The following is a 13,447-nucleotide window of genomic DNA, read 5'->3' on the forward strand; positions in this document are numbered from 1 at the left end:
TCATTGCCATAGACCAGAGCTTCAGGGTGGTCCTTTTACTTCCGGTCAGTTGCGTGTTACAATAATGCAGACCTGGAGCGCATGGAATAGCGGAAACTACCGTTGAGATGCTTGTGACTGTGTTGATATTGCTCCTATTGACTGGAATAGTGTTACGAAACAGAGGTCACTGATATGTAGGAGCACTGGTTTCACGCCCGAGGTTGCTGTATCCACACTAGAACATTATAATTGAAAGAAACAATGGAATCAATAATTCAATAAACATACCGTAACACAAAGCGGAATAAATTGTCAAATGATAAAAAATGAATTATATTAGCACACTAAGGTGGATTCGTATTAACTGGTGTAAGGATCCGACATCCGAGGAAATAAGGAAGTAGAAAGAATTATACTTTTCGGTTAAGTGTAATTTTATTACCATCAAGTCTGTGAAACAATTTAGCTATGACATACATCACAACATATTTTATGCCATTTCCAACAATTAATTAGACCGGTCATATGTTTTCACACACACACACGCGCGCGAGCGCACACACATACAAACACACAAATGCAATCACACACACACATGCAAATGCTCTCTAAAACACATCTATCGATCAACTGATATAACAGACCCACATACTTTCCTTTGTTATTCTGATTTATTGTCCGCTACATTTGAATCGCATCTGATTTATTCACGTTATTGAAATTCTCCGATGAACAATATATCACAGGGCCAACATAAGCACACACAATACATTATTTTAAAGAGACTATCTTATAGCATACATATTCAGTGATCACCATTATACTAATATATTTTGTAAATCAATCACACGCTCATGATTAACAGTTTCTGTTTGACCGACTTTTATATTTTGGAGATATTTTATTGTCAGTCAGATATTGTCCACAGATTATCATCAGTATTCTAACATGTGTTCTATTCGGGGTTACACTTTCTCAGATTAGTATCCATCGGGGATTCGAATCTATTCTGCCAGAGTAGACTCACGAAGTGAGCAATATAACCCAATCAACCGCCGTGCCTTTAACCGACAACGAAGTCTTCATTAAAACTGGCAGCCAAGAGTGGTAATCCCAAATTATTACATACGTTACATTTCATCAATTTCAAACGGCATTGCATCTTAACAATTATGCCATATAATGTCTAGGCGTTTGACTATAAGGTCCCTTCATAGTCTTCCATTCATAGCCCTTCAAATCCCCAATAACACACATCTTTGAGATAATGTCAAATAGACTCAAAGCAAGAAACAGTAAACGTTCCCTCCCCCTAAATTGAACAATAAGGCTGATATCAGTAATGGGTTTATTTATTTGTTAGTTTCTTTGTTTGTGTATAGGTGGGGGTAGGGGGTGGAGGTCCTGGACCCTTATTCTCGAAACGTTTGTAGCCCTAAGAATTCGTAACTTTGATTGTAGCCAATGTGTTAAGAATGGGCTTCAGAAGTTCGTAGAGCTACGAACATTTCGAGAATAGCTAGCCTGATCGTTTCTGTTTTATTGTATATTTTCATTATGTTTGTTTGTTTGTTTATAGGTGGGGATGGGGTGTGGAGGCCCTGATCGTTTCTGTTTTATTGTTTATTTTCATTATGTTTTTTTGTTATCTACCCGCACATATGCATACACTTATTAGAATATTTGCGAAACATCTAATAGTATCCTTGGCAACTCGATTTCGCCTAAACTACTCATTCTACTCGTGTTGGTGAATTTCAACGCCCAGTTCTGAAATGATCATTGGCTATCATTCATTTGCATGCGTAGGTGTTTACTGTTTTGCATTGAGGGAAAAAAGGGTCCAAAATGAGGTCATAGTCTCTCCTTTCGAAATCGCAGCCCACTCTGTTCATGCATGCTTGTTTGTTTGTGAAGAGCAATGTTAACCCAACCAATCATCAGCTGCACGTTCTCTTTAACATAATACTCTGTAATATGTCGAACCAGATATAAAATGTGCTTGGCATTTGAACTTTCCAAGACATTCACTTACACTGTTCAGATAAAAACGATTTTGCCATAATTCATAAGTTGATGTGGATTGTCAAGCTTCAATGATGGATGAAAACAGAGATTTAATCAGATCCCTTAACAAAAACATGGACATATATGTGTATCGCCGTCATGTCGTTTTTACAGTATGTGAACATTTCGTTCAAGGCAAAAAGCATTGTTGTCTGCCAATCTCAACTATTCAGCCTCTTGGACGCCAGAACGCTGGGTTACTGAATGCAATACATTAAGACAGATCTTTAGATTATTTTTGTATGAACAGGTTTTATTGTACCGACGCATGCTTCGAGACAATACAGGGATTTTTATCATTTGGGGAAATCCTGTGTTTTGGATGAGCGAACATTGTCGCTAATTTAACCTTTTCGTCTGTCGTTAGACAACCAGCAACAAATATTGGTATTACGGAACTCAAAATAACAGTAATGGTGGCTTTTGTTCAGTATACCTGTTACGCATGCAGTATTCCTATCAGCAAATATGTTAATTGGTGAGATAGAAACTGGTGTCCAGTGGAAAGTCCTTCGGATCAGTGTAACAGATAACAGATTGGAATAATATTATTTAAAGTAGTTTATATCAATGGCCATATCTGTTCCTAATAAGCGTTAATCGGGCTGAAAATGAGACTAAAAATAAACCAATATAAAACCTAACCCAATCGTTTTATCTTGTCAGTATATGTTAATCATAAAAAGTAAAATGCCGGTTTCCGAAAATGTAACATGTTAGTGCCATTTATGAAATGTCGCCGCAATGAAAGTAGAATAAAGCAGCATTAACACATTCCGTGCTATTTGAATTAATGTCTAGGCATTGCATGCAGGTTCCTGTTTTTAAGTCACGAAGTCATCCAGTAAAGCCATTTCTTATATCTGTTGATAAGTTTAAGTTTAGTGAGAATAACACAAGTTCCATTAAACATTAAACCGTTATGCTGGTCTACATTTAACTGAGAGATAGACAGACAAGCACGTTCGTGGTCCAAATTCATTTAAGCGTCATATCATCTATGGACATGCATGTACAGATATTCTAAAGAATTAATTTACAAGAATGCAGTAAAATAAAGAAAATCAAGGCAGATGTGTCACTACGATTGTGGAAGAATTTACATTTGGCTGGGTGTACAAAGATTTATGTTCAAGCATATTGCGTACTTTCAGTGTAGTACAGGCGTACTGACAGAAAACAGTTGTCGTCAGTGTGTTTCAGAGGATGCATAATGAACATTACATGTACGAAATTGCATAACAAACCTGTATTTACATATATGATGCATCTGACTAATTGCGAAACTTACTTCAGAAGGTTAGGTAACTGAAACTGAAATGTACACAGGCGCCGGCGTTTGAATAAATTCATATGACTTTCATTCACAAATCAACCTCAAATCACAAAAATATCTACAATTACCTAATCTTCTGTTCCCAATGATATCAAATTCCTTAGCTGTCTTCAACAAAAATGTTACTTATTATCAACAGTAAAGTTGATTGGTAAACTGGACATGCATACTTTCTTCACATAATACCTGTTTATACATATATGGATTATTCTATTGCAATTGAGAAGACACTAAATGAAACACTGAATACAAAGTTTGCTTGAAAAACGTTTTTCCTAAAATCAGAAGCTCGACAGTTGAAAAATGTAAATCCCTTTATCATGTTAATAGTCTGTTGGTGTATTCCACTTCATTCCATTTATTTGATATTCATTGGAGGTTTGATGTGTGAAAACATTCGTCTGTTAAGAGGTGAATAATCTTTTATGTGCAATCGTCACCCCAGAGTATTTCTATTTTAATTGGATTGGGCATTGAGCATATCTTTCACGGTACCTGTGTCATGCGTGCACAGCTGCATCAATTAAAAAATTGTATTGTTTATGTGGGAAGCGCGAAGAAGATTACCAACCTACTCGATCATTTGATCGCCGCTTCCTTGTCATCACAAATGCTATTCAAACTATAAAAAAAACTTTTTTCACTTCATCTTAAACAACATTTTGAAACTTTAATTGCACATTAAATTGACTTTAACCATAAAAATGAATTACTTTTAAATACGCCTTGCTTTTAATTATATTTTGTGAGGCAGAAAGATCGCTCGATGCCAGTTTACATTATTCTAAAATAAGTGCTTTTTCAGCAATACAGATATGGTATATAACACATACGCATCGATTTTACCAGCAAGGCTTTCTACTAAAACGTGTAAATACTGTCACGTAACCTTTCTGTTCTGAAAAAAAAACGGTTCAGTGTTCAGAGGACAAGCTTGACATGTAAAAGCTGCAGAGAAAGGAGTCTTGAATGGACATAATGCATGACATTCCCAGTCACTCCTTGAATTAGGCACGTTCATCGTTTCTGAATAGAACCGATACTAAAAACTTCCAGTTTCGCTCCCAGATCCAGCTACCTCAATCATGATATGAAAAATGACAACATGTTATGGATGTTGACTTCATCTATATTGTTGGCACAACGTTTCTGGGCCTTTACTTGTCCTTTCGTCTGGTGAACGTCACGTGAACGTCAGGTGAACGTCAGATCGAAGGGATAAGGCATAGCCCAGAAACGTTGTGTGGAAATATAGAAGAAGTTGACATCCATACTATTTTGTCTCATTCCTGAATACTAACTTCTACGTACCTCTCAATATCCCACATCATGATATGTATGGAATAATTTGTAAATCATATTAAACAACTCATCCAGTAGCTCTCCGTGTCACAACACTCATAATAGACTTTGTACAATCTTGTCCAAATGGCTAAAATCATAGATGTGCAAAAAACCCATGAACAATTCCATTTATTTCACAAGATGGAAACCAATGTTTCACTGATCCAGCAACACAATGTCATTCACAAAGGCTCACGCACCAAGCTTTATGTATTCTGTTTTCAGTGCTAATAATGTTTGGGAAATATTTGCTGAACATTCTTTGTAGTGTTGTGACAATTACAAATGACAACATGTTCCAGGTAGTGCAGTTGTATACTAGACTGACAGTGTATTTTTCTGAGAAATTGTGATTGTACCACACAACAAACTGTCAAAATGTTAGTTTCACCATTCTGAAATATATTTAATAATACATTGCCAATGGCATATACTTGCGAACATTTCACAATATAAACCCTTACACGTCGTCAGTGAGTTATTTGCTGTGGCATATTCTCTGTGGAAGCTTTTTGTTATATTGTTTACCAAAGCTGACAAATGATACTAATATTTTTTCACTCTCCTGTGTCTCAAAGCAAACGATAATATTACTGATGAGAAAAACACATATATGTACAAGTTAGGTTGACGGTAAATGGCATAAGTGTCACGCGATATAATCGGAATACATGCATGTGTATCGCATTGAGTGAACAATGTCTAACGACTCTACATGTACACATGTTTCCTAAGCGGCGAACCATCTTTGGAAAGGATAGTAGGGTGCCTTCTGCAATATCGAAGACAGGTTAGAAAAAGTCTTGCTGTATGTTCACCGTCTTATCACGAATATACCCAGCAGGTAGGTACAACATCGGCTTTGACCATTAGACGTGTTGCAGTGTGCAGGCATTCTGGTTTACAATGCGCTGCCGTCGTATTCATTACATGTATGGTTTGTGCATTTTCTTACTTTACAGTATGTTTATATTTTAAGTTTATTTCACATTGTGTTTTGTTTGAATTGCCATTCTTTATCCAAAAACATCGCTACCTTGCCGAGGTTTACTGCAGATTGCTGTACAAATCGAAGGGTGGTTATATAATTGTAGGCCGATCCATAAAGATCCATTGTATATGATATATAACTAAAAGCTGACGATGTCAAGAGTGAAACTATATGGAAATGTTAGCAGGCACGTTGTAAGCATGCCAGAATACATAAAAAATGTTACCAATCAGAATGTCATGTCATTATTTTGATATATCTGACATGTATGTGTAGAAAGGGCCGGTGGTCCCTTTACCGATTAAACAAACCACTACTTCAGATCAAAAATCATATTAAATATTTGATATTAAACATATCAAATGCTGAATATTACATAAGAAGTATTCATTTACTTCAATACACGCTTGAAGTATTTTATGAGGCTAATGTAAAAAATATTTTCTCTATCTGCCTAATATAATCGCAACAGAAAGATTCAAAGAATAATGAATGACATGTCTTTTACGAGAGGTGCGCGGAAACGATATTGAAATTACATACGGGGACTGATTCGATAGCCTGTATTGCTAAAGTTGTCTCACCACAGGGGAGGGTGTAAAAGATATAAGAATACCTCAATGTTTTTCCAAGCTACATTATGTGACTGGGGCATTCTTTTAATACTTGCTTAACATGCAACACAGGTAACCATACAAAAGAATATTATTACACTGAATTTATTACAAAGGTGCGGCGGTCCTTTCTCTTTGTGAAATGCAGCACGCAATGTCTCTGTTACTTTTGTCATTTTGTTTAGCTGAAGTTCAAAGCAGGGCATAAGCCATAGTCAATTTGAAATCATTCACATTCCCTGGCAGTTAAAACATAGTTTGTGCTCTCAGAATGCAAATGATATAGAGTGTGCTGAATTTCAAATTGCAAAAAGACCACGTGATATTTAGAAAATTACTTTGATGAGCTAAGTAAAATAAAAACGACGCTGGTGCTTCATCACAGACTGGCGCGTAACCAAGCAGCAAGTTTGCAAATCGCTATTAATTGCATTGCTTGCAATACTGCTCACATTCCGTAAAGCGCTCCACCATCCCCAGTCTGCTAGATACATATTCTGGCATTCCTACATCGAGGCAAGAATCTCGTGGTGTCATTATACACAATATGTGCAAGTTTTCACGCTCATGGTATATTGAGCGAGCTAAAAAAAATAAGCAGTCGTTACCTTCGAGGCATTTTGTCATGACTGTAATGGCGTTTTAACAATTCCACTTCATTGGACGTAATTGAAATTTTCTTTTCTCTACGCGTGTGGATCATTTTTGCTGTGGGAAGTATGCAGACCCTAGGCTTTTCATTTACAAGGCCAAACAGATGTGAGAAACACATGTTTAATCATGTCTGCGGTATACTGATGAAACACATGTCCCAGGTTAGCTAGTAATCATTTCTGTTTTGCAATGAAACGCTCAATCGAAAATATACATTTTTAGTGCAGAACAATAGTCTCATAAGCATTGTAGATACAGAAAGAACATACGTATTCTAAGTACACACTTAATGTGCTTAATGATAAATAAAATCACTCATACTGTTTCATAGCTTGTCTTCCACATCCATGTTCAAATAATATTTGCCCCAATTAAATTGTTTTTGTTGAATATCTCATCTATCTATCCCATCTACTAAATGTAATTTTACTCTTATTAATTAAGTGTAATTTGTACGCTTAACATTACTTTTGGTTCTATCTAGCTTTTAAATCAACTGCAGGTAGGATGCAAAAGATATGTTCGATTAAGTGAAATGCATCGCTTTGTTTGTGATTGCTTCAGTATACAGGACTTGTACTTTCTAGTGCATGTATGCTGGGCTATGTTTACGCTTCTTGGTGGAAGAACGTCAGCTGTTCATTCCCGACTGCATCTGGAACCAACGACTAACATTAATGGCAATGATATATCTTATTCTTTCTTTGTAAAAGGATTATAAATACTTAATTGTGTCGCGTTCATTTCCATGGTCATGTTGCCCTATGCATCAGGCCTACTTTGTCCGAATAATATAATTCTACATGATGCAAGAGAGGAACTGTATCGGTTCATGAACTAAAGAACCATACGGAAATTTAACGACAACTGGAAACGATAATCTTTCTGTTTGTGAAATGAAATTTTGACAAAGTCCGTGAAAACTGGTCCATAATTTTATGCCTTGCAAATAAAGTATCCATGTAAATAATATCTAATAGCGACATAGAGGTTTTAATTCCGCCATAGACAAAAGACACAAAAAAGCAAAAACAAACCCACAAAACCAAAACCTAGCAAACAAAGAAATGGAATAAATCACAATATGCAATACACTTACTCACCTGTTCCTTAAGAAACATACATAATGTTTAGTCAGTTACAAGCTTTCTACAAGAGATCTTTTATTTGTTTGTTTTTACTTTTATACAACAGGTGTATGTTAAGGAATAACAAAACTAAATAATAATTTCTGGGATCTACGCTTAACACTTTATAAACCGAAAACAATTAGTCAACTTTAATGGCTGCGTGGTAAAAGAATTATTTGCAATAGTTTACACACAGCCTTGGCGCTCTCCATGTAAGCGTGACATTCGTGTTGCACAGAACATGCACATTAGAATTGAACTGTTCACAATGCCTTATTAAGGAGACGGCTTTTGTACGGGCAGCACAAAAACTAAGCAAAGCAAAGCAAAAAACAAGGAAAAAAGAAACCAAAAAAGGGTTGTAATCCAGCCTGCCAATTTTGACAAAGCCATCAGGAATGATTCAGAGGGTCTCTCATCATTTCAGCTTTTTTTAATTGATCTTGGAGGCATACCCAGGGGAAGTATAAGACTTCTGTGTAGCTCACGTAAATACGTAAACATGACCTCTGGCTCTGCTCACATTACAATGGAGATAATTCCTACATTGCCATAGAAGATCGAAACTGACCCCTCCCTCAGCCTCACCCCACCTCCACCCCCCACCCCCCACCCTCCACCCTCTTCCACGTCATATGGGATCAGTAAACTGTTGCATATGACCTGAACCCATTAAGTATATTCTTCAATATTATGTTTATTAACTCTTCGAGACATGCAATTTGTATAGAATATTTATTTCATATTATGTTATTATGCATATATCTATGGTCATTTCATATTGGTCATTTGAAATACAACAAATAACAACGTTTATAAATTTACTGGACATTCCCTTCAATAAAACATCCTCAAGACTTCAATCGCCCACCCTTCCCTATTTTGCAATTGGTATGTCATTATTTTCACGGTAATTGAAGACAAGGTAGGTGTCACTTCGATTCCTATAAAACATAAATGTCATTTTCTGACCTTTTGAGTGGGAGAAGAATATGAAAAAAAGTCTGTTAATACAAGGCTGGCTCTCATTTGCGAGCAAAACATGATACAATATCGGATTTTCAGCTCAAGTAATGCCAAAACAGTTATGACTGGTATTCTGATATAAACATATGTTGCGAATGCCTGGTGATTTAGTTGTTACTAAATGTTTTATTACAGCTGGAGGCCTACCTGTCATTTCAAATACATACAATGCCACATCTATACATATGGAAATTAATTAAGCAACACCAAATTCAAAGACACATAAAAACTTAACAAAGTTTAACGAAGTAATTTTGATGATTGATTATTCAATTTTGATGTATTGACATACAGCATGAGCTTTTCATGGGTTGATATGACGCGCGTGAAGCTTGCACAGCGCACGTGCATTGCTTTAACCTCAACTTTCGAAAAATGCACTTTTTCCCTGGGGTGTTTACAAGCGCAGGTTGTCGATTGCATTCGGTTTTTCATTAATTTCAATGTCATGGCACGTAGGAAATTATCAGAGGCCACTCGTTGGCAAATAATCGGCATGAGGAATGCTGGTATGTCTCTAAGACAAATCGGGACTCAAATCGGACGACATCATTCCATAATTTCAAAACTTTTGAAAAAATACCGGGCCACTAATGAAGTTAAAGACCTGCCTAGACCAGGAAGACCCAGGAAGACCACAGTCCGGGAGGACAGAGCTTTACTGAGACTTGTACGGCGCAGGTCCTTCGACTCGAGCTCTCGGTTGAGACAGGAGTGGCTTCCAGGGAGACCCATCTCGAACAGGACTGTTCGGAATCGTCTGAAAGCTGCAGGATACCGGGCAAGGAGGCCAATCAAGCGACCCAGACTGTCTCCAGCCCATAAGGCAGCCCGACTGGCCTGGTGTAATGACCGTTTGCACTGGAACATTGCCTCTTGGAGGAAGGTCCATTTCTCAGATGAGAGCCGGTTCTTGCTGCACATGGTGGACGGTCGTACTCGGGTCTGGAGGCAGAGGAACACAGCAATGGCTCCACGGAACATCCAGGAGACTGTGGCCTTTGGGGGAGGTTCCGTTATGGTATGGGGGTGCATTTCCTTGAACTGCAAGTTGGATATCATTACCATCCGTGGCAACCTTAACGGTGTTCGTTACCAACAGGAGGTTCTTGACAGGGCTGTGGTACCTCATTTTGAGAACCATCCTCTGGCAACGAGACCCATATTTATGGACGACAATGCTAGACCTCACAGGGCGCATGCTGTAAATGATTTTTTGCGGCAAAATGCAATTGACAGAATTCCATGGCCTGCCATGAGCCCTGACCTCAACCCCATTGAACATTTGTGGGACTTTATTGGCCGTCGTGTGAGGCAGAGAGACCCACCAGTCCATAATCTCAACGAATTGACGGCTGCCCTGCATGAGGAGTGGAACAGGATCCCCCAGAATCAGATCCGGAGACTCATCCAAGGAATGAGGAGGCGTCTGGAATCGGTGGTGCGTGCGCAGGGAGGACACACTAGATATTGATGAAAGTCGGTGTGCAGACTCTCAGATGACTGTTCTTTCTTTCCATGTGACATTTGTGTTAATACACCTGACAACAACGTCTGTGGATGAATAGTAAATTGTGTCCATTTTTTCATGAATTTAAGACAGTTTTAAGAATTTGGATTTCGTTGCAATAAAGCAAAGTCTTGATACTTTTTCCCTTTAAGTTGTTTGTCAGAGATCGTCTGTTGAATAAAAAAGTGTCAAACTATATCAACCCGGCATATTTTGATTGTCAGAACACTTCAAAGTTGCTCCAATAGAAAAAATTGGGGTGTTGCTTGATTAATTTCCAGGTGTATATATGCACAGTATTGCACAATTATTTCTTATTTTCCGCTTGAAGAAGTGGAACCGTTTTTGAGAAACCATTTTGTCATTTCGTCAACAAGGAGGGTGTAGACGACAGCACGTGCTAACCATTTTCGTTTTTGTGCGTCACAAAGTAGTTCGAGTCTTCGAATGAATCTGAACGTGAGGTCAAAGCTAGTTCACTTCGTTTAATGTACCCGTCAACTTATATGATCCAAGCTTTTCTAAATACACTTTGGAGTGTAGAAATGAGATAGGTCATACATGGCCCTCCTCCTGTATTGTTTCTGAGTATTTCTAAGTTGGGCATACATACAGGTACTTCGTGTCCTTGTAGTTCGGTTTAAAACATTAAAGACACCATATGGAAATAGATTTGCTACTTTTGTGAAATAAATCTCAGTAATAATTTCAACCTTGCATGCCTGCATTGCGTTCTTTATTGTAAAATGACCCAAATCAGCATGCATGTTGAATATCTTGATGATGGGATAATTTAAATGCAGTAGATTACTGAATCGCATTAATTGTTTGTATTTTTAAAACAAAATTATCAAAGGTATTCTGAAAGGTCCATACACTTGTATGATATGAAAGCAAGTTTCATTTGTAAGCTTTATGGGGGAGATTTGATGCCTTCCCATGGACGTCTTGAAACGCAGCGTTCTTTGTGATCCTTTCTAAGACGTGTTCTATATTTTTCCCTTTGCACTTAGACAGCAAAAAAAGTTTGGAATAATGCATTAACCACTTACAGCCATGGAGTAGTGCTTGTTTCCTTGAACACAGGTAAACAATGGCAGTATTGAATTCGAACACTTTTGCAAATTCTTGCAAAATGTAAAGAAATAGAACATCATTTGTGTATTATTTTCTGTCGCTAACAAATAAACGTGCAAAAATTATTTTAATCGAAATTCATGTCATTTCAGAATTAGACTAAATTATTTTGTGGGAGGTAAACATTTATCATGAAAACATGCTCATCAGGTAGAACCTGGTGGCACATCAAAATATTGACAATATAAGAAGAAACAACAGTTTAGTGGTACATATACGTGTACATTATAGTTCTTCTGTTATATGTCGATCGATATTGAGTCATTTTAATTTAATGGTGTCTTATCAAAACATCAAGGTATTTTGTCATGTGAACGACAAATGCAAAATGTGAAATTCTGTCTGTGAGGATTGGAAGTAGGATACTGAATACACCATGCCCATACGAACGCTCAGTCAGTTTCCAAGCAATACCATGAAATGAATAAAGGTGAACCAAATACGTCATGATCAGTGGAATCTCTGATGTCAGAAATGTCCTTTTAAAGTTTTAGGTACATTATTATGTTTATGAATCCCAGTCAAATATCCCGATAACCGGTGGAGCCCATCACAGACTAGTGCAAGTCAAGTCATTTGTCTGCCCCATATAAACACGGAGATATACAAGTCAGGATAGGTACACATGAGAATAGGAATTGCATTTGATATCACTTTGGTGATTGATGGTGTCAGATTAGGAATGTTTTTCACGCGTCTACCATAACAGGATGATTCACACTTGCTGATTAAGCATTTTTGCTTGTGTTCGTCTTTAAATCTGTAGCACGTTTTGGTCAGGTAAAGTTAGTAGTTAACTGCCATCATTTATTTTTTAAGTTTTAGCAATGGTCTCTTAGCGTCACGTTGTATACTGACTTTGACTACCAGACCGCCATCAGTGAACCATCTGGAGATGATGCAGAAACTGACGACATTACATCATTGAGGGAATATGTTACAACATATTTGATACACTACCTGCGCTTATAACAACAACAACGAATGAATGAATTTCTATATTTCCTCTAGAGGTTATATCCTTCCGAAGTAGTGCATGATGCTGTTCAGCGCAGAAAGGAAGTGCTAGTATTAATACATATATGCATAAGCCTTATCAACACAAAATGTATATTCCTTATCAACTCCAGTCACACGCATACATGTCGAACACTGAGGTGAAGTCCTTACTTAATTTCTCCGGATTAATTATTTAGTCGTCTTTCTGCGTTTGTATCAAACCTTGGATAATTCGAGGTACAAATATTTTCGTAGGCCCCTTTATGTCTGTTGACGCAACGATGTTCTACAGTAGGTTCATATTTTTTGACACAACGATGTTCTACAGTAGGTTCGTATTTTTTGACACAACGATGTTCTACAATATGTTCATATCATTTGACACAGACATATTCTACAGCATTTTCATATCTTTTGACACAATGATATTCCACTATACGTTCTTGACACAATGATATTCCACTGTATGTTCTTATCTTTTGACACAATGATCTTCAACTCATGCATCAGCAAAACGTCTAACTGTGATCGGCTGTGCTGGTAGATTTGGTCGGCACCACTCTGACCATGCTACTTGAGTACATGGAATGTAAAGGGCAACGACAACAGAAAGGGAGACTTAAGAAATTAATTTTCAGCTGTTTATCAAAATTTAAA

The 13,447-nt window shown here is 37.3% G+C and overlaps 1 protein-coding gene across 1 annotated transcript in view; it reads left to right on the forward strand.

Annotated features, from left to right (window-relative positions):
* Positions 1–5,371: 5,371 nt before the first annotated feature.
* The window catches only part of LOC137297676 (Golgi reassembly-stacking protein 2-like), a 60,518-nt gene continuing 52,442 nt past the window's right edge, over positions 5,372–13,447 (forward strand). Inside the window, exon 1 of the mRNA XM_067829590.1 lies at positions 5,372–5,573. The gene's annotated coding sequence lies outside the window, so the exon portion shown is untranslated. The remainder of the gene's footprint in view (positions 5,574–13,447) is intronic.

This window comes from Haliotis asinina, chromosome 10 (assembly GCF_037392515.1).
Source record: "Haliotis asinina isolate JCU_RB_2024 chromosome 10, JCU_Hal_asi_v2, whole genome shotgun sequence".
NCBI lineage: Eukaryota > Metazoa > Mollusca > Gastropoda > Lepetellida > Haliotidae > Haliotis > Haliotis asinina.